At 37.8% G+C, this 22,477-nt stretch overlaps 1 protein-coding gene across 7 annotated transcripts in view; it reads right to left on the bottom strand.

Annotated features, from left to right (window-relative positions):
* Positions 1-22,477, bottom strand: part of LOC145674431 (coiled-coil domain-containing protein 174-like) — a 200,117-nt gene that overhangs the window by 140,243 nt on the left and 37,397 nt on the right. For 2 of the 7 annotated variants that reach the window (XM_081744484.1, XM_081744481.1), the window contains one exon: positions 8,883-11,727. The exons of the other annotated variants lie outside the window; for them this stretch is intronic. The gene's annotated coding sequence lies outside the window, so the exon portion shown is untranslated. The remainder of the gene's footprint in view (positions 1-8,882; positions 11,728-22,477) is intronic. 7 annotated transcript variants of the gene reach the window in all.

Raw genomic sequence — 22,477 nt, 5'->3', positions numbered from 1 at the left:
TTACCTCTAGTGCATGAGATCCCTGGTTCAATCCCCGACCAAGTAAGTTTTTGGTGGACAACATCCTGTCCCCAGGTTTTCTAGGAGTACTACTGTTTCCTCCCACATTCTAACTGAATCAACTCTTCCATCATCATTCACTTGGCTTAATCATCCGTCTCCCTTAGTGTAAAAAGTGCATAATATTGGGACATTAAATTGAAAGAAATTAAAAAAAAAAAAAAAAAAACTGTAGCTTAATGATTGATGGACACTTATTGGAAATCACGCTTGTTGTACCTATCACTTGCACTATTCAAATCTTGCTAAATGCTTCTCACATTCCAAATCCGGGTGTTACGATCATCATTTGAGTTCCTTGTTAAAGATCTAACTTCTAAATTCATATTTTATTTTTCTTCAAGAGCTGAAGTTGACTAAGTATATGGTAAGAAGGCAACAATATTTATTTATTACTAGCTGAAATACCCATTCTTTTCATGGGGGCTGTATTTGGAAGTCAATGTTTCTTCGAGTATCACCATTCATCTCAGCGACCGCGAAAAGTATGGATTTGACACTAATATCGGTCATTTTGTATTACTTTTACATGTCTCGATATCCCCCCCCCCCCGGTGCTCCCGGCCCGCAGCCGAATGAGGTGAATGCGATCGGAGTTTCACCATTGATTTCAGCGACCGCGAAAACTATAAATTCGACACTAATATCGGTCATTTTCTACTACTTTTACATGTCCTGGTAAATGCCCCTCCTGAGACACCCCTAGTTCGAAATTTGAGTAAAAAGAAAAAAAAAGAAAAAAAAAAAAAAACCACTTCGTCTTGGTCTGGGGCCTCGACCATGGTACACGTGACCAAAATTTGGAAACCATCTGTCCACTCGTCTGGTGCCCAGGCGCGCACAGACAGGCAAACAGACAAGCACGAAAACAAACTCTATTTCTTTTTAATATATATATTAGATTATCCCCTTTTACATTGAAGTTTAAATTACTACTTTACTTAGGTTGTTCTCTTTACGAACCTAATTCCTGGTTGGTTGGGTTGGGGTTTAGCTTCCCGTTTAAGATAACGAAAGATTCGAGCCACATCAGCTCCCACTTGGAACTGAACCCGGGTGTCCTGCACCGAAGACGCGTACGATAACCATATAGCCAAGAAAGAAAATTAGCCTATTCCTGTTGTAAGTTGTAATTCGAAATCCTATTGGTAATACCATTATCTAATAACATAATACCACTGTTACCTGGGTACATTTAATATTATTCACGTTCCACAAATGTCTATCAATTGAGGCGTTCAGAACCCAAACCGATTAACTCCATTTCTTATTTATTTATTATTATTAGTTTTACACGTTTTCGACTTGGAAAAGATACATGCTTTTCAGACGCAAAATCGATTAGCTCCATAGTTTAACAATTTGCCACTAGAATGCTAAACGTTCTGATCACTCTCATTTAAATACACTATATCTAAGTTACTAAAATGCTCACTACTGAAAAATTTCGTTTGATGGAGTTAAATCGGTTTGGCATCTGAATGGCTCAATAATAAGTTATTGTATATTTCAGATGTAAAGCATCACGGGCAGTAGCCAATGCTGCGCGATATTTCGCGCGGTGTTGCCGGATTGCGGACTCCCCTTTCCCTTCTCGCTCTTCCTCCAGCTGAGATTATGACACATAAATTTGCAACATTATTCACAATGTAACAATATTATTCCAGCAATATCTGGAATTTTGACTGTGCATCCTAAAAGTATATATAGCAACTAAATTACTTACCTGTTATCTATTTCAGTGGAACTGCTAAAGGCTCGTCTTCCCCACTACTTTCACTATCGTCTATGTCAGTTAATATTTCGTCATTGTCTGAATCTGAGTCTTGTAAATTTACTATTATGGGCTCCAAAATTTCGTCACGTCCTATTTCTTTCATGAAGCCATCTTCTTGTAATTTGTCCGTGTGTTGTACACAAGATTGCCAGTCGTTTTGCGTTATGCTATCAATTTCTTCGTTTATCAGTCTTTCAACGTCTGTCAACTTGAATGTCTTATTTCTTGTTGCAACTCCTCTCTTTACTTGAGCCCATATAAGCTCGATTGGGTTGTATTGACAATGATAGGGTGGTAACCTTACAATTTCGTGTCCGTTTTCGTTTGCCAGTTGGTCTAGTTCGTACATTTTAGATTGGTTTTTGAACGGCATTACGCGCTGCAATAGCTCAACCTTAGTTTCTGTTGCCGAAAATTCAACACCTTTTTGGTATAGCCATTCAACAATGGCATCTTTTCTAGTTGATGAATTTGGAATTTTATTTGTGACGACTGAATGATATGGGGCATTATCCATTATTATAATGCTACCCTCCTCTACATAATTTAGAAATCGGTTCAAAAACCAATCCTTAAATGTAGCACTTGTCATTTCTTCGTGATAGTCGGAAGTTGATTTAGACCGAAATATCCACTTACTTTCAGGTATAAATCCAGTTTTTGCAGATCCCACATGACAGACAATAAGTCTGCTTCCTTTTCCCGGAGGCACCTTTAATCCACCGTTTTTTGTGGAATCTTGCCAAACTGACTTATGCGAATGATTTTGATTTACCCAAGTCTCGTCCAAGTAAAATATTGGTCTTGTGTCGCCAGAAGTCCGAATTTCATGCATCTTCCGAAGAAATTTTAGTCTTGCCGCCACAATATCACTCCTCTCCATTAAAAACTTACGTCCATCGGTTGTTTTCTTATACCTGAAACCTAAAGCCCGGAGTATTCTGTAAGTGGATGACTTGGAACCTGTAAAGGAAATCTTACTTTTCAAAGCATTTGTGATTTTTTGCAAAGTCGGAAATTCGCCTTGGTCATAAAAGTCAAAAACAGTCCTGCGTGCTACGTCCTTGTCAAAGTCATTAAGATTTGTGAGCCTTTTGGGAGGTCCTTTGTGTTTTCTAGGAGATAGAAAAACTGGAATATTACTGGGAGGCATCTTTATTGCCTCCACGCAGATTCGTGACACTGTGGCTCGATTTATCCCGCAAGCTTGTGCTGTTAGGCTTTGACACTTTTTAAAGTTAAGTTTCTTTCTTTCTTCTTGTGATGAGTATTTCTTAAAAAAATTGTAAATACAAAAAATAATTCTCCGAGCTTGACTTCGAAGCACTTCTTTTTTAGAAAATCCCGCACTTGCACTCGGTTTACTAAAAGACATTGTCAATTTTAGTTTTCGGAGAACAAACGAACTACCAGGAAAGAAAGCAACCCAGATACTGATGAATTCTGTTTATGCTAGAAGAGAAATTGCGTTCCTACACGAATAGCCCCTTTGTTCCTTATCAGTTTTCATAGCAAATAACACTCTTGGGGCTTGGTCTATGTCTCACGAAAACAATCCGTCTGATTCTCTTAAGCAAGTCCATATGATCGAGTTTGTTTTGGGTTACGATAATTTACGACACCATTCAGACGCTTGGTGCTTTTGAATCCCTGCTTGAGGGGAAAAGAGGGAATAAGTGGTCGCATATATGTAACGTAGTGAAACGTGAAAGAAAAAATAAACAAAACATACTGCTTTTCTTTCTGTCGAATAAGGAAGAATCTATCTGGAAGTGAACTTCAAACCAATACTACGAACTTCCCGTACTTTGTTCTTGCTCGCTTACTACTCTCAAGGGTGTAGCCACCGGGGAAAAGGGGGCCCTGTCTTTCCAAATTATTTCCAACCCCGGAATGAGGTTTGTTTGGTATATGTTTAATAAACTTATTTAATAGTTAATGTAAATGAGGGGCGTTTATGATAAAACATGAAAATTAAAAAAGAAAACATCATCAGTACGGTTTTTGTACCTAATTAAAACAGCTAAAATTAATCATATGCTTTACATTCTCATTTCGCTTTCTGTGTGAGGTCTCTATATTATTGCATAATAATAGGGCCTATCTGAGTTGGTATTTTTTTTCAAGTTTTTTTTCCTTTACTATTTTAACCCACATAAACACAAAGTCAGATAAACAGATTGCCAGAAACAGCATTTGTTTTCTTATGAATAGCTTATTGATTCATCTTTTACAATCCGGGTTTTAACTTCAGTACTGTCAAGATCCGTCTTTTGATAAGGTAGCATTGTGAAAATATAATATGTGTATAGTATGTATGTATGTATGGTGAATTAAAATGCTTTCATGTTGTGAAAGAGGTAATTTGTTCTGCTTTTAATATGCGAAAAGTTTGCCTCCCATTGTAAGTAATGTACCCCTAGAACAACCTGCTGGCTACACCCCTGATTATCCTGTAATAAAAGTTGTGAGTTCTATTTGCAATTCGAAACAAAATCCACTGGAAATTAGACGCGGGACTCAACGCTCGTTTTACTAATTGTTTTATATGGAAACCTTTCAAAGCGTGTATCACGACAACCAGTAGACATAGAAAGATGTAGTTTTCACGTATTTGTTCGTAATTCTTTTCTCTACTTCGTAAAGTGAGCAGTTAATGTGTTAATGCAATATTTATAAGTAGCGCCTGTGATATTGTCAAGATTCGCAGTAGCGCGAGAAGTCAGTGTGCAGAAATGCTTGTCGCGAACTGTCAACACCGCTCAATGCCAATTGGACGCCGTGTGAAGACAACTCAAGGCCATGCCGCTTATCATTTGAAATCTGCTGTAAATATGCATAGTCGTAAAAATCATCATCATTTGATTTTTAGGATGGCATTTAGTATCTCCTTTAAATCCATCGACAGCTCCGGAGCCGGTACTGTTACTTATAATGAGTGGGGATTTAAACGACCTTGTTTATGCGCATACCCATCATCACTGACGCGCCTGCTCCCTACGGACGCACCGCCTCGCAACCCCTCGGGCTCATCTGCTGCGCTCCTGTTCTGACTCGGTTAGACAGCATTCGAGCCTTTTCTTAGCCACCTAGCATAAGTTGGTTCATGTTTTATCCACTGTAGTGTTTATGCCATACGTCCACACTGCATTTGTACCCATGACTAAATCACCAGTGACAAACAAGGAACCGTAATCACTACCAAGTGGTTTGGGAGAGAAACTAAATAATACCAATTTTTGTTTTTATTCTATCGAAGCCTGGCCTTTAATTGCTAATTAGGCAGTATTTGTTGTTATTTTATTGCACAATACATTAATTTAGATCTCTGTGCGTAACGTAAGACCAAAAGCCAGCACATCATATATTTCGCACTTTTGTCAAGAAATCAAGCAAGAACTATTACCATGTGAAGTTGATTCAGATTGGATGAGTTATGCTTTCTCATTTTTTTTCTTTTCTTCGAAAATAAGACTCAACATTCGACCAGCCGTAACTTGGGAACCAAACTCCTGCATAACATAGTGTTTCATATGAGTATATGGCAAGTCGTAAGGCTTTTGACCGCGTTAATTGGGAATTGTTGTTGGAAGTTCTAAAGAAGGTTCGGTTGGAATGGAAAGATCGAAGACTCATAAGAAACTTGTGTTAAAATACGAGAGGAAATGACAGATGGCAGTGCAATTAGGAGTGGAGTTGGACAGGGGTCCTGTTTCTCGCGTAAATTATTTAATATCTGTTTAGAAGAGATAGTAAAAAAGAGTCTACATGATAAAGACGACATTTCGATAATAAGTAGGATGATTAGGTGTATACGGTTTGCAGATGATATGGCGCTTGTTGCAGAATCTGAAGAGAAAATCAGTAAGATGTTGGAAAACTTGAGGAAGGGTTGTGAAGAATGTGGGATGAAAATTAATGTTAGAAAGACAAAAGCCATGGTGATCGGAACGAAGGGGTGAGTGTCAAACATAAAAATAGGCGGAGACAAAATAGAACAGGTGACTGACTAGTTTTGGATACCTGGGTAGATTATTAGGAAGTACGAAGGTGAATAAAAGCAAGGATAAGAATGGCGAAAGAAGCCTTTAGGAGGAATAAAAGACTATTTTGTGGGACCTTAAATAAAGAGTTGAGAAAAAGACTAATAAAATGCTTCGTGTGGAGTATTGTACTACATGGGTCATAAACATGGACATTAGGCAAGAATGAAGAAAAACGACTGGAAGCTTTCGAAATATGGGTGTGGAGAAGAATGGAGAGAATTAGCTGCGTCGAGCGGAGCACGAAGAGGGTGCTAGAAATTGTGGGGAGAAAAGAACGACTTTGGATATTATTAAGAAGAGAAAGAGAAACTCGTTAGGATATTGACTAAAAAGAAATTCTATGATTAGGAAAGAGAGGAAGGGGATGAGGGAGACTACAATTAATGGACGATATCGACACAGAAAAATTGTATGTGAAGTGAAGAGGTTAGTGGAAGATCGTGGAGCATGGAAACTTCTCAGTTGCAGCAAGCGATCTGCCGATAATGGCAGAATACCTATGATGATGATGATATAGCAAGTCATGGGTCACGTATGATCGCAATTGGCTGAGTTCAGTTTATGAATATTTGTTTCCGAAGACATGACTCAAAATTCGAGCCTGAAAGCCTCCACAACAAAACAATTCACACGCTTTTGTAGAAGGTGAAGGTCTACCACCATGACAAATTTGATCCTGATCAGATTATTTCGGTATACAGGGTGTTTCAAAACAACACCGACAAAATTTGGGAAGTAATTCCTCGTACCAAGGTAAGAGAAAAAGTATAGACCAACCTGGGTGCACGAATGCTTCCATTCGGGGTTATAAGCTGCTGAAAATAAGGAAAAATGAACTTTGAAAGTCCATAGCTTCAATACTATGGGATCTACCGTAGTCGGGTCAAGACTTCACTTAGGAAGAAGTGCCCTCTCCAAATATCAAGTTTCAAAATCCTGCTGTACTTCCGTAACAATTTTTATAGACGTAGTTGGTGAGTACTTCAAATTATATGCCCATAGTCAGACTCCCTCTATAAAAATTGTTGCGTGAGTACCTTAGGATTGTGAAACATGGATTTACTGATACGACATATATTAGTTCCTATGTGAAGTCTTGACCCGACTACGGTAGGTCCCATAGTTTTGGAACTATGGACTATTTAAAGTTTTTTTTTTTTTTTCATGCTTTTGGGAGCCTATAACTCCGAAAGGAAGCATTTGTGCACCCAAGTTGGTCTACACTTTTTGTCTTATCTTGGTGTCAGGTATCACCTCCCAAACGTTGTCGGTGTTGTTATGAAACACCCTGTATATGGATATTTTTTCGAAATATAACGCAAAATTTGGCGCCCCCAAAACTTGGGAACTCAAAGCCTGGAAAACGTAATACTTTACACGCTTATATAGCAGGTCAAGGTTTACTACCAGGCCAAGTTTGATCGCGATCGGCTGAGTTCAGTTAAGCTTGTACAGTCAGAGACAATAGTTCTTTCCGTTTGATGAAATTAGTTTCGTACATTACTTTTGAGAAGTAGAAGGACAATTTGAGTACAGTTTTCAGTAAATTTAAAAAAAAAGTGCAATTTTCTGAACGTTCAAGTCATACCACCGTTATTCCCAAAATAAATTTTAACCACACGAAAGAACTTTTGTCGCTGACTGTACTATATATACACTGTCATTGATTTTTGAGGGAAAAATCAAATGAAGGGCAAAAACTGAAAAATCGAAATTAATGCCCTAATCAACTGCAAAGTGATTTGATAGGACGCAAATTAACACTTGCTGGACTGCTGCAGCCTAAAAATTGAGTTATGTTTGCATGTCGGGTGAGAACCGCACAAACGTTTCCATTCACGTAACTCGAGTGCCGGGGCTACCACCGCGATATTTCTTTTACGTAAGCTTTTGAAATCCCTTGTGAATTCGAGGAACTATCTACTGTTAGTTTTCGTTCTTTATATATATATACCGAGTTCTCTGCAATATAACAAGAAATACAGACTGGAGCTTATAAAAGCCTTGGTAGGAGACGTCTGCAACATGCAACAACAAAAGAAGGAAGAAGACTATCACATCTGACCAAGGAGAATGGCTAAATAATAAAAATGAAATGAAATCTTTCAATTTTTAATATTCCAAGATTATGCCCTTTAAGCTAAGGAAGACGGATGACTAAGACAAGTGAATGCTGATTGAAGAATTAATGGAATGAGAAGGTGGGAGGAAACGGCAGTATTCCGAGACAACCAACGCACACGATGTTGTCCACCACAAACTTACTTGGCCGGGGATCGAACTAGAGACTCCACGCACTGCAGGTAAGCGCTCTACCACTGAGCCACAGTGCCGCCGGCTAAATAATAAACCACACTCATCTACGCCAATGAGAAAAGTAATAGCAAAGATTGTGCTGTCTACAATAAAAGGATGAAAAGAGGGAAACTGTGTTTTATTCCAGGACATGTTGCAGGAGGCCAGAACTACATCTAGAAGTGTGTTCAGAGAAATATCACACCATACAAACATGCAGTGAAACCTTGAAATTCAGATTCAAAACAGTCATTTGTAAGATAAACTATAGTATGTAGTACTAATTTTAAATTCATATTAGTGTTAATTGCCATTTACAAGAGGCATTCAAAAAGTTTTGCACAGATGGTTATAGGATTGTTACTGAAATTCATTCAACAAACCTTCTGATGCTGATATAAATCCGCTAGTCATCGGATGATTGGCTATCAGTCAGTGTTTCTTTCGAGAAGCACGTGCTTGTACCACGCAGTTTACGAAATAAGACCACCACCAGAAATATTGCGATTTTGCAGATGAAACGATTAATATCAAGCATGGTGATTTTGCACTATAAAAACAAGCAATAATTACTACATATTGAAGTTTGAATTTTTATTTGTTCCTTACTCGTGATCAAAATAAGAATAATGATATTTGATGATTCGTTTGCGGTTTTAAAAGTAAACAAAAGCGAAAAGTTAAAAAAAAAAATGTTAACATACCTATTGCGAATTGAGAATCTGACATGGGTTGAATCCCTTCCATATCTGTGTCCTCGCTCTTACTTCTACTTGTGTCAACAATATATGTAACTAAACGGTCAACAAGTGAGTCTACTCCATCCAGTTCTAAGATTTTTTTCTCTCCTCGTTTATGATATGTTTAATACAGTCTTGCCACTTATCAGCTGTTAGCTGGTCAAACACTTTTGAGCCAAGCTCTTACCGCCCTTGATTTTGAATGTGGTATTGTTACTTCTAACATAAACCTTGACCTGACTCCAGACCAACTGAATTGGATTACGAAAACAATGGTAGGGAGGGAGTCTTAAAACAGTATGGCTAGCGTTTTCTGCCATACTGTCAACAATATATTTATCATATTTTGATTTCACACTTGCTGCGTTTATTACCTGAATTATCTGGTCTATTATCATGTCCTTGTGTATGGTGTCTTTATTTTCCATCCATTTAATGATCTCGTTTTTGACCCACGATCTATTTGGAATGCGCTCTGATTTTACAATGTGATACGACGCATTGTCCATGACAATCACACTCTTAGGTTCGAATTTCGGCAAAATTTTTCGAAACCAATTGATAAAAACATCACCGTTCATCTCATCACGATAATCGTCCGCTTTGTTGGACTCAAAAAGAAGACCCCTCCCTCGAAAAACCCGCCTTTGCTTCCAATATGTAGGAAAATCAGTTGCTTGTCCTTTTTTTTTTTTTTTTTTTTTTTTTAGAACTTTTTAACCCGGTGCTCGAACATTAAAAAAACGCTTACTTTCGATCTTTTACACTTGAGTCAACCCCCCACTTCTGTTGTTGTGTGACTTCCGTTGAGCCAGTTCTCATCAAGATAATATATTTTTTGATCTTGTTTGTAGGAACGAATTCCGTACGCCAGAGTATTATATCTTCAAGATCAATAATTATTTGTTTTCGACTTCTGCGGACAAATTCGAACCCGATTTCACACAGTAGATCATAAAACCTTGTTCTTTTAAATTAAGTATTGTAAATCTCTATAACTGTTTACGGTGGATAGCACTTTATCAATTGTCGATGGTTCATTTCTCACATAAAACTGATTCGCTTTTATCCTTACAGCAGTTCCTACAAATTCATCACACTGAACTTCCGCTACTGATTTTCCACGTCGATGTTTATTCCCAGGAGCAGACAGTGTTCCTTTCTTTAATCTTTCACTGCGAGCACCATTAACACTAAACATAGACACACCAGTAAATTCTGCAGTTAATGTCACGATATCTTTTATGGCAATTGTTGGATGCTTTTCACACAGCTTATGGAAAATATTGGGGACAATATGTTTTTCACCACTAAACAAAAGGTTTACCTGTCGGTGTTTTACATATTGTAAAGTGTTATTAGTTCGTAAGGTAGGGCAAAACCACTTTCTACACATGAGTATTCTCTTTTGTTGCATTAATTCAATTTAGTTTTTAGATAAAATGTTGTTTCTATTATTTAATTGTAAGGAAATTGCGTTTCTGGTAATGAGCCTTATGAGCAACGAGAAAATTAAAAAAAAAAAAAAAATTATTTGATAATGGGTTATTTTCTTCTGCCGCATGGATGTTCCAAGGCTCTTTAACCAATAAAATGAAACCATCACTACCTGTATTTTTTTACATGAGATAGTGAACGTTCCTTGAATAAACTTTAGTTGCAATATGATGGTGAACATACTTTGATCCTTTGGCCATAAGACTATGTCACTCAATGTACCTGCATCTGCTATGACACATCTCGTCCAATATTCTTTCCATGCCTTGAATGCACTTTGGTTAAACTCACGTGGCTGACTTATTTTATACTATTGTTTCACACAAGAAATGAAGGCCTTGTCACTGTCGAATATTTTCTTCGAGCGTGGGCCTTCAGACGACAAAACAGGACGAAATGCGAAGATGCCAAGTTCGGACTACAGGGAGGCTAAGGAATTTTTGCTGTGTCCTCATGGCTGTGTGAGATTTGACATTGTCATGATGAGTTTGATGACCTTACCTTGCAGCTCCGTCTCTTGGTCTGGAGAGCACGTCATACCTTATCCAGCGACAAACAAGAACTCTGCTTGTTAATTGCGAAGCCATGTTCCAACAAGTCTGGGGAGCACGTCATACCTTATCTAGGGATAAACAAGAACTCTCCTTGTTAATTGCGGAGCCATGTTCCAACAAGTCTGGAGAGCACGTCATACCTTATCCAGTGACAAACAAGAGCTCTCCTTGTTAATTGCGGAGCCATGTTCCAACAAGTCTGGAGAGCACGTCATACCTTATCCAGTGACAAACAAGATCTCTCCTTGTTAATTGCGGAGCCATGTTCCAACAAGTCTGGAGAGCACGTCATACCTTATCCAGTGACAAACAAGAACTCTCCTTGTTAATTGCGAAGCCATGTTCCAAGAAGTCTGGAGAGCACGTCATACCTTATCCAGTGACAAACAAGAACTCTCCTTGTTAATTGCGAAGCCATGTTCCAAGAAGTCTGGAGAACACGTCATACCTTATCCAGTGACAAACAAGAACTCTCCTTGTTAATTGCGGAGCCAAGTTCCAAGAAGTGTATGAAAATGACACCGCATTGATCCCAGAAAAAGGAGGCCATAATTTTCTGCCTGATCTGAAGAGTCTATGTTTTTTAAACAGCTGCAACCAACGTTGGATACTGGCGCGGTCCAATGTGTGATCCTCAATAAATCGTAAGCAACTTCCTATGAATTGATGTGGTTGATTCATCACCGGTCTTGAACACTAATTCCATTACCAACCGTTGTAGGGTCTTAATGTGTACTCCAATGTCCATTGTGGTTTATCTGTGAACAATCGGAAACAACAATTATTACCATTTTGAAGCCAACGAATCAAAGTATGCTCACCTAAAATTTCATCATCATATTGCAACTAATAAAAATATACACATTTGTGCAAAACTTACATAACATTTTTGCAAAATATTATACACATTTGAACGCTCTTTGTATAAAACGATTTAGAACATGATGTGTTTATTTAGTATCTCTGACAGAAAGAATATGAGAAAAACAGGGTGAAAAAGGGTAGAAATAGCGCAAGTGCAAAAGGGTTAAATCTTAACTAAAGCTGTATTCACCAAAAACACTCACAGTGCACAGTGAACGTTTCCCGCAGAGTTAGTGTTACCTCAACACTCAACCTTTCAAAAATTTAACGTTGCTAGACGAATTTTACCACGAGTGGAGAGCACCGACTGTAGGATTGAGAGAGTGTTTGGCTGTTCTGGGAAGTAGACTGGGTGGCGTAGTGGTTAACGCATCGGCACGGTTTACCGGAGGTTCCGGGTTCGAGCCCCGGTCCAGTCAAGCCGCTTTTTCACTCTCTGTAAGTTGTTTAATTCGCACCTACAGAGGATTGTGGTGTGTAAAATAAATCGGTTGTTTCCTCCTCCTATTAATATATGTGAATTATACCACCGTTGATTAACATTTACTGCATTCCAAGAAATTCTCCGCGTAGCTCTGCAAATTTCCGATACCTCACGTGAACGAACCTGTATCCTGTACGATTGATAATTAAACATTTATTTGTAGTCTCACTCGTTTAATCTGTGTTCCACTTTCACTTCACTAAGAGGCAATAACTATGCAGAAACATTCAGGTGTAATTTGCAATCTGGGTGTTCTTGGTGAGTACAGCTTCAGTTAGGCTTTGATCAATTTTGGAACTGTTTCACGATCAAAACAAGATTATTTATTTATTTATTGTAAATTCGTTTATCACATGGGTATTATATTTGCTATATACAATTCAGTTATATTAAGCGTAATGGTTAGTCATTTCTGTTTATCAATCCCCTCCTCCCGAAAAGCATCAATGTAAGAACTACAGTGTGTGCATACAACAAGGATTCAGGTAGCCTTATGGTATAGACTGTTGTTAGTCTGTTGAATCGAAAAACGTAGAACAAGAACGGGGTTTTAATAAGCGATGAGTGCTTTTCGATTTGTTTATTTAGTAGCGTGGATTACCCGCTTTGCTGGGTTGAAATAAAAGCTTTAAATGCAAAACTTCTTACGTCATGTGTTTGGTAAAAATGACAGTAAAGATTGAATACTACTATTATGGGCTGAATTTGGATTTAAACGGCATCGGAAGTGTCACTCTTCACCTCAGCGAACTCGAAAACTATGGATTCCACACTATCAGTCATTTTCGATCATTTTTAAGTACCTCCCCTTCCCTAAGTTGCAACATCGAAGTCAAATGATAAAAGCATTTCCAGGCCTGAACCTCATTTATGTTGAAAATTTGACCGAGATCTATCTCGTGGTTCAAGAGTTATTAGGTTTTATTTAATTTCTGTATATCTCCCTCCCCTACGTTTTATCGTCAAAATAATAAAAACACTCCCAGGCCCGAACCTCATCTACAGGGTTTTCATAAAGTCTGGACGGATTTAATTTGCTTATAATTTTCATAAAAATGCTCATAATGAAATCAAATAAAGTGCAAACGGTAGCGGAAGGATTAAATTTTTAGTTGGCAACACTGTTACCGTATCAAAGATGGCGTCGGTGAAAGAGAAAGCGCAATGTGTTCTGTGGTACGCAGAGCTAAAATCACCAATTCTGGTGTGTCGAAAGTTCACCAAAGAGTTCAAAAAGCCGGCACCGACTGAGAGTGCAATCCGAAAGTGGCATGCTAAGTTCTTGGAGACAGGAAGCGTCCTGGACCGTCCTCGAAGTGGGAGGCCGCCAACATCGCCTGCAACAGTGAGCAGGGTAAGGGAAAACATCATCAACAGCCCACAGAAGTCGATTCCTAGTGGCGCCCAGTTGGAGGTGTGGCGGTGAATGAACTGAGTTGGTGCAGATTACAGGTAAAACATTAATCCTTCCGCTACCGTTTGCACTTTATTTGATTTCAATATGAGCATTTTTATGTGAATTATAAGCGAATTAAATCCGTCCATACTTTATAAAAACCCTGTATGTTGAGAATTTGATCGAGATCAGTCGGGTGGTTGAAGCACTCTGAAGTCACAAATACAATCACTTTCATTCTTATATATACACATACAGTTTTTGTGACAAAAGATACAAAAATAGTCAGAAATTAATCTTCAGGTACACTAAAAGCTCAATTAACCTTCCAGTGTAGTTCTCTAGATTTTTTTTTTTTAAGTCGGTTTTCTCCAAGCAGAAACTTTTTCACAATCCAAAATTGCACTAACATTTGAACACGTTACGGTGGTTCGAATTTCACCTTAAACTGCATCGTCTCATATAACCTCGATGCTCAAAAGGGACGAAGTTCAATAAATAAACACACAAATGAATCTTCAATATACAAGAACGAACTTTCCAGCTTAAACTGCTAACACTGGTTAACCCTTAACGCACCAAGCCTAAATCGTCAACGTTGTTTACCAAGCTGGGGTCTTTCTAGGGATCCCAAGTATTATTTTAATTTCTCAACTTATTTTTTTTGGACTTTTTTAACGAACGTATCATTGATCCAATTATGTAGCAGATATCCCAAAAGGATGCACGACACATATAAACATTGAGAATAAATTGGTTCTTATAGTTTCAGCAGTATCACCAAATATCACCCTCTGGGGTCCTTAGAGGACCCCGCTTGGTGTGTTAAGGGTTAATGTTATTTATTTTTCATATTGCTCCTGTAATAGAAAAGTGACAAAACCCAAAATCATCAAATTTTCAGGAGTCACTTGAGTATTTGCACTGCTACAGTTAACAGGGATGGACAAATAACACTATTACTCCCAGGTAGTGTCTTAGAGAAGGGAGTGAAGGCCCTTCCCCCTAAAGAGTTTTGACAATGTACTTCAGAACTTGTTCTAGTTCTATTTTAGTTCTTTTTTTCAGTTCTTATGTTTTATTGCGACAACTAGGAATCTAGAAAAATCTTTGTCTACTAGTGAATACTTCGGTTCGATCCTTGCTCATTGTTTATTGTTTTCATTCATTTATCAAAGCCAGAGTTTTAGATTTCTTTTGTGGTTATTTCTGTTACCTGTCAAATACAGTTTAATATTTTATATAAATGTATTATATTAACTGATTTATTACATTTCGTTTTATTACTAGTTTATCCTAAATATCTCCCTCGACAAACACACACAAACGCATATAACAACACTAAGGTTCCCCTCAAACAAAAATCCTGGCTACGTTACTGCCCTAAGGGGAGGATGAAGGATGAGCATTTCGCCTGTGGTGTTTTTACACAAAGCTCTCCTAGCCTTTAGGACTATTTTTAACATCATATTTCAACAAAGGAGCAATGTTTCGTAATATTTTCCCTTGGAGAAACTGCTTCGTTTGACATTCAGACATATTTTAACAAGTAGTTATTCAAAGAAAAGTATGATTAAAAGATCTGCTGGCTTTGGCTCAGCAAAATACACACTGCTGAGAAGCAAAATAACATTTTGCCAAAGAGATTGTATTTTCTGAAAAATCCGGAAGTTTTCTATCTATCTATTTTCAACAAAATGTCTAGTTAGTGCGGTCGAGCGAACTAAGGCATTAGGCTTATCTGTCTGGAATGGGTTTGAGTTCCACTCGGAATACTGGCATAAAATGAAAAAATGAAATCTTTCAGTTTAACGTCCCACGATTATGCCCTTCAGGCTAAAGGAGAAGGATGTTTAAAGAAAGTGAATGATGATGGGAGAATTGGTGGAATGAGAAAGTGGGAGGAAACGGAAATACCCCGAGAAAACCCACAGACACGATATTGTCCACCACAAACTTACTTGGCCGGGGATCGAACCAGGGACCCTACACAAGAAGTAAGTGCTCTACCACTGATCCACCGTCCTCCTCGGAATACTGAAGTCATGTATTATTTTTGCATCACTCATTTATTTTTAATTTTATGTTATCCTAAAAAAAAAAAAACAACCGAGAAGCATAACTCAAAAATAATTAAAGAAGTTTAGCATAAAGGAAAAAAATAAATTGTGTCACTATTGGTGCCTTCCATTTCAACTCAGGCAAAAAAAATGTAAAATTGTACCATCACCATCTCAGATATTGTTGAAACTTTTTTTATAGCAACTAGACATGTTTTTAAGATACCCATATTTTTTGTTTTGTCGAAAAAAATTTTCCCGCCAAGTAATGGGCCATCAAAGACGGGGAGTACAATTTATGAATTGTAGAAGACATGGAAAATGGTCAATTTCGGAGCCTCACCATTTGGCTATGGAGACAGGTAGAGTTATAATTCTTGTTGTGGTATGTACATAGGGATATAAATAAACTATATTTTATTATAGTTTGGTTTGCGCATGCGTATCTTTTTGTACATAAATTAACAAATGAACGTCAATTTATCTGAAAAGTCGAAGTTTGCGAATTTTTTTCGAGCACTTCCGGTTCGAATTTTAAAATTCTGTTTTCACCGTTGGTAAGACCTGGTTACCCGCTTTCCGAAAAAAAAATTTGTATCGCTTCTGTGTGCAACCGTTTTGTCGCAAAAAATTCGAGAAATTGTAAAATTTTCAAAAATCGCCATTTTTGGGCGCCATTTCTCGAAAACACCATCTTTTAAAATTCTGAAATTTTGTCAGATGGTTCAACTTTACATGAGTAATAAACACGCCAAATACAATTCTCGACCAATGCTTCATGAATTAACTGCAACCTTTTAAAGTTAGCGAAGTTTCGTTAACTTTGATGTCACAGTTAGCAACACTGGGAACAATAAAAGTGCAATGATTTGATGATGTTTGTGGTTCACATTCATTAAATGAAGAATAAAATGTTTTTTTTTTGACATTTTTTTTTATTATTTTGATCAAGAAGGCTCTCTGAAATAGTAAAATGACCCTCCCCCTACTCCTCCGTTTTCTTAAACCGTAATAGTCTGAGGTGGAAATTACGATTACGAAATGCACAAATTTCAAGTTCACTTACTTAAAATGGTCTTCGGAAACAAAATTTCACTGATTCTTTTTTTTTTATTATTTTTTACATAGACCAATCATTTGCTTGATTGGTGTCTAATAGCATGTAACCGTGCAGGTGCTCCAATAGGTGTTGGCTCACTCACAACTTGTCCAGGAGAGGATCTAGGGGGAAGAAACATTTTTATTTTATATATAAATAAAACCGATCTCAGAGTTTGGAGCTCGTAGCTCTAAGTAGCAGTATTCCCCCCCCCCCTCAAGAAGTCCGCCTCTGGATCCGCCCCTGCGTAGCACATTGTCTATAGTCACAAATGCTGAATGTCCATGTGGAAGCATAAACAGCACTTCACGTAATTCATGATTTATTTATAATATTTCTGCTACGCACCACTGGTTATCATACATAGTATGTAACAAAAGTTCCTTTTTGCAGATTTCTTAAATCTACACTTTGAATTGCAGAAGTTCGATTTTGGGGGAAGCATGAAGTTAGTTCATGGTGACCCGTTACTGCCATAAAAACTTTGCCATTTTCCGAAAGCCAAAGATAACTTCCTTGAATACCAGTTACCGGTCGCATACTTTCCCTTTTTTTCTTCCGGAAGTCGTCGAATTCAGTTCCAGGCAACAAAACGAGAGTAATACCCGGAGTTTGTACTTGCCCTATACTCACGAATTCTTCTGCGGTTTTAGTGGGGGCGCGGTGGCTCAGTGGTAGAGCGTTCACCTCCCGTGCTTGGGGTCCTTGGTTCGATCCCAAATCGCGCCGTGTGGGCTTTGTGGTGGACAAACACCGTGCTCGTGGGTTTTCTCGGGGTTATCCCGTTTCCTCCCACTTACTGCATTTCATTCATTTCTCATAATCACAGTCTCCTTTAGCCTAACCGGCATAATCGTGGGACGTAAAACTTAAAGATTTCATTTCATTTTTTTTCTTCTGCGGTTTTAATACTGTGTATCTGTATTTGCCTAAGGTTATGCCGCGTTGCCACATTCTTACACCTCCCCCCCTATCTCAATACCGTCGCAGAGACCATGCATGGCCGGTTTCACTGCAAACATCTTAAACTGCATGTCGAACACCTTAAATCGATTTTTAAAATGGGATGCAGCGCCATCAGAAATCACTGACACGGTTTGGGAAATTGTAGACACTTATTTTCTCGTATTCAAACCTTTTTTTATAAAGTATATTTTCGCTTTTCTTCGAGTATTTTTAGAATCTTGTCTATGGCTATGAGTACATGAGCCGAATCGTGTGTTTTATCGTCGTTTATTACAACAAAACTGTCAGTTGTTTCATATTCCGGTGAGAACTCTGAATTTCACTTTGCAGAATAACAGTCCAGTTTTCAGCGAAGTCCACATGAAGTAAAATAGAATTTGTATCTTGAAATTTTATACGGTGCTTTTCGGTAGCAATTAATTCTTGATGTAGTCATGAATTACAATTCTTACAGTTAAACCAGCAATGTACGATACGAAAACAGAAAGTGTCAGTTTTTTTAACGAGATTATTGTTTTCCCATATGGTATACGTAACACTTTCATTTTCATCAGGATCAATAATTAAAGACACCACACTTATTTCTTCCACTCCAGGACATTCACCACATTGTTGAAGAAGACAGTTGTCATTTTCTACGGATCATACTACTAAAGGAAATAGGTCACTCATGACAGCTTCAATACAGGCTGCACCTTTGATTTGTAGCAACGCAGTAGCAGCTAACTTAAAATTTGCACAATACACACATACACACATACACACTTCCATCGCAGGTTGCGGACTGTCCCACTTTAGTCGAATACTGTAAAATTCCGAGTGACCCATTCTTATGTTGGGATTGTTCTGTTTAAAAAGTCAGTACATTTCTTTGGGACGCGTAAGAAAAGTTTCGATTTCTTTTTTTAACTTTTTGTCCTTTTTCGATCACTGTAATGACATCGCACTTAATTGAGACTTTATTTGGAGCATTCCAAATCTTCACTGAGGTAATAGCTCAGGGTTTTTGTAGATCATCAGAATTTATTGGATGGCCATTTTAAGTAAACTTAAAATTTGTGTGTTTCGTTATCGTAATTTCCACCTCAGATTATTTCGGTTTAAGAAAACGGAGGAGTAGGGGGAGGCCCATTTTACTATTTCAGAGAGCCTTCTTGATCAAAATAATGAAAAAAAAAAACAGTCAAGAAAACATTTTATTCTTCATTTAGTGAATGTGAACCACAAACATCATCAAATCATTGCACTTTTATTGTTCCCAGTGTTGCTAACTGTGACATCAAAGTTAACGAAACTTCGCTAACTTTAAAAGGTTGCAGTTAATTCATGAAGCATTGGTCGAGAATGGTATTTGGTGTATTTATTACTAATTTAAGGTTGAACCATCTGACAAAATTTCAGAATTTTAAAAGATGGTGTTTTCGAGAAAATGGCGCTCAAAAATGGCGATTTTTGAAAATTTTTACAATTTCTCGAATTTTTTGCGACAAAACGGTTGCACACAGAAGCGATACAATTTTTTTTTTTCGGAAAGCGGGTAACCAGGTCTTACCAACGGTGAAAACAGAATTTTAAAATTCGAACCGGAAGTGCTCGAAAAAAATTCGCAAACTTCGACTTTTCAGATAAATTGACGTTCATTTGTTAATTTATGTACAAAAAGATACGCATGCGCAAACCAAACTATAATAAAATATAGTTTATTTATATCCCTATGTACATACCACAACAAGAATTATAATTCTACCTGTCTCCATAGCCGAATGGTGAGGCTCCGAAGTTAACCATTTTCCATGTCTTCTACAATTCATAAATTGTACTCCCCGTCTTTGATGGCCCATTACTTGGCGGGAAAATTTTTTTCGACAAAACAAAAAAATATGGGTCTCTTAAAAACATGTCTAGTTGCTATAAAAAAAGTTTCAACAATATATGAGATGGTGATGGTACATGCTCTGCCTGAATTGAAATGGAAGGCACCTATTGTTATTATTCTAATTGTTCTTGACATTTGTTCATTAGCTACATGCCGATATCAACACACACATCGGCCACATTTCAATATCGATCATGCGATCCCACTAGTGACATTCCTTTAGTTTCCCCAGTTTTCTTGTGAGTCCCCTTGCACAATTTCAATTTCGCCTCAGTTGTTGAATCCTTATTGATATGCAACCGTGCACATCATATTGCATCGGTTTGAGGGAATATTATTGGTGTATTGGTAATGGCTTTCATGTTCTTGATGCTATTCCTTACATTTCCGACGCTTTGAACTCACGATTATTGAGTATGAGTGCATTTCTGGGCATTTTTCGTTACGTGTTTCCACACATTTGAATCACCCTGTTTCATCTCTTGTGGTCTACTGACACTCCAGATGTCTTTCTAGAACATTTAAGTACAAATTCGCTACACTTAATACTCAGAAAGTCACTGTTGGCCAACATCCGTACCTGGCGATTATGCAACCACACACAACGGGCATGAAGGCGTCCGTCATTTTGTATTTGTTCCAGATATCGATTTAATACAAACGAATTATTGTTACCTGGTAGACACCCTATCAGTTCATATCCACTTAGACCAATTTTCATTTGGGAGATTATCTGGGACTCCCTACGTTCCTTTGGGGAATCCCTTGCGCGTGCATGGTAGGATTGCAAAACATGCACAATTCAATACAGCAGGTATGACTTCTTCAGTTAATTTTTTACCCGCCCTGTTTACGTTCGATAGATTCCGAACTATTGGCGTCCAAAAATCATTTTCCCACGCTTTCGGCATCTTGTAGATCAGAAAAAATGCCCGATAGCCAAAAGTTCAAGAGAACTTTTTTTCTTGTCTCAGTGTCAGGAGTCACCTCCCTAGAGTTGTAACACTTATTTTGCAACACCCGATATATATATATATATATATATATATATATATATTCCTTCTAGTTGAGATATTCCTTTTCGTCACACCTTATATAGGCCTGTATTAAAGTAAAAGTAAAAAAAAAAAAAAAAAAAAAAAAAAAAAAAAAAAAAAACCTCCTAACTTACTGAAGTTACTAACTCATCTTTATAGTGATTTTTAGATTTGTAAAGTGTGTTTTCGGAACTTTTGCCAGTTTTCATGGAAACATTTATGCCAAATTTTCATCCAACTTGGCTCAGGTTTTCAGAAATGCGAGGGGCTGTGAAAAATTCGTAACCCAACCAGCGTCCGAGTGCAGATAGAATGATGAAACTGTAAAGTTCAACGAAATTTTTATTGCTTTTTCAGACTCCTGAAGTAATCATGCTTGCCCAACCAGCGAATTTCCGGAACCTCGAGATTACAGCTGTTATCAAAATTTCTGTTCCACCAGGAAAAGTCAGCGAAACAAATTTATTAGAAAATCAGTGAAACACTACGAGACTCTCCTACATTATATGCAGTGGTGAGGAAGTGAGTCGCAGACATTGTGGGTATTTCTCGGGAACGTCAGTAGAATAATTTGTAGTAAGTTGAGAATGCGCAAGCTCTCGACAAAATAGGTTCCAAAAAATTTGTCAGCAGATCAAAAGCGTGAAAGAATGAGGGCACCAATGAAAGTCATCTTCCATTTTGACCGCAATACCTCTCACGGATAGTAACCATGGACAAAACACGGTTGTACCATTACAATCCTGAAACGAAACAATAGGCAATGGAGTGGCAGCATTCAGGTTTCCCCACCCCAAGAAGTTCAAGAAACAGAATTCGCCTGGGAAAGTCTTTGCAACATTCTTCAGAGATAAGGACGAAGTCGTACTCATAGACTATCTACTCAAGGATCATACATTTAATGGAGAGTATTACTCTGCATCATGCACAAAACTGGAGGACAAATTTAAAGTGCAATGCCGTGGAAAATTGAAAAAAGGAATCCTCTTTCTTCAGGACAATGCTCCTGTTCATCAAGCACTACAAAGAACATACATTGTATGATCGAGGGTTTCAGTTTAGATCATCCTTCTCATTCCCCAGATCTAGCTTTATCAGACTATCACGTATTCACCAAAGTCAAACAGCACTTCCTATGGATTTGATAAGGAAGTGATTAGGGTTTTGGAATACAACTGCTCCGCTGTATAATAATACAACAAGTTCACCTAAGAAATCAGATTCATCTACCGCAATATGAATCTCACCCTCCCCCCCCCCCCCCAAAAAAAAAGCCTCAAATCTGCCCTCTCTCAATGTTGAAGACAACTCTGCTTCCCTAACCTTCCACAGCATTGATTTTCAACTTCATAACTACTTTGAACATATCTTAAAAAAAAAAAAAACTCTGGGCATGGTCTTATCCGTTCCCCCCAATGCTGAAGACAGATTTACGCTGATGGCATTGTGTCTAATTAATTTGAATACATATGCGCATTTACATCTTTCTTTACTCAAAATTTTTGTTTCGAAATGGTTGTAAACGATGTTAAGCAATAGAGGAGACAGAGGACTGTCCATAGTGAAACCATCTTCTTGGAGGTATTTTTTTTTTCTTTGAATGTAAAATAGCTGTTACGAAGGCCAGTTCAAGTAGTTCAGTGATTTTTAGTAAGATCCGAAACATTATGGACTTGTAACCATTGCTGGGTGCAGAAAATAGGAAGATCAATAGGGTTACAGTCGA

Source organism: Thermobia domestica, chromosome 17, assembly GCF_964235325.1.
Source record: "Thermobia domestica chromosome 17, izTheDome1.hap1.1, whole genome shotgun sequence".
In the NCBI taxonomy this organism is placed as follows: domain Eukaryota; kingdom Metazoa; phylum Arthropoda; class Insecta; order Zygentoma; family Lepismatidae; genus Thermobia; species Thermobia domestica.
Note: the sequence above shows the minus strand (reverse complement) of the source record. Positions and strands in the feature narration are given on the sequence as shown.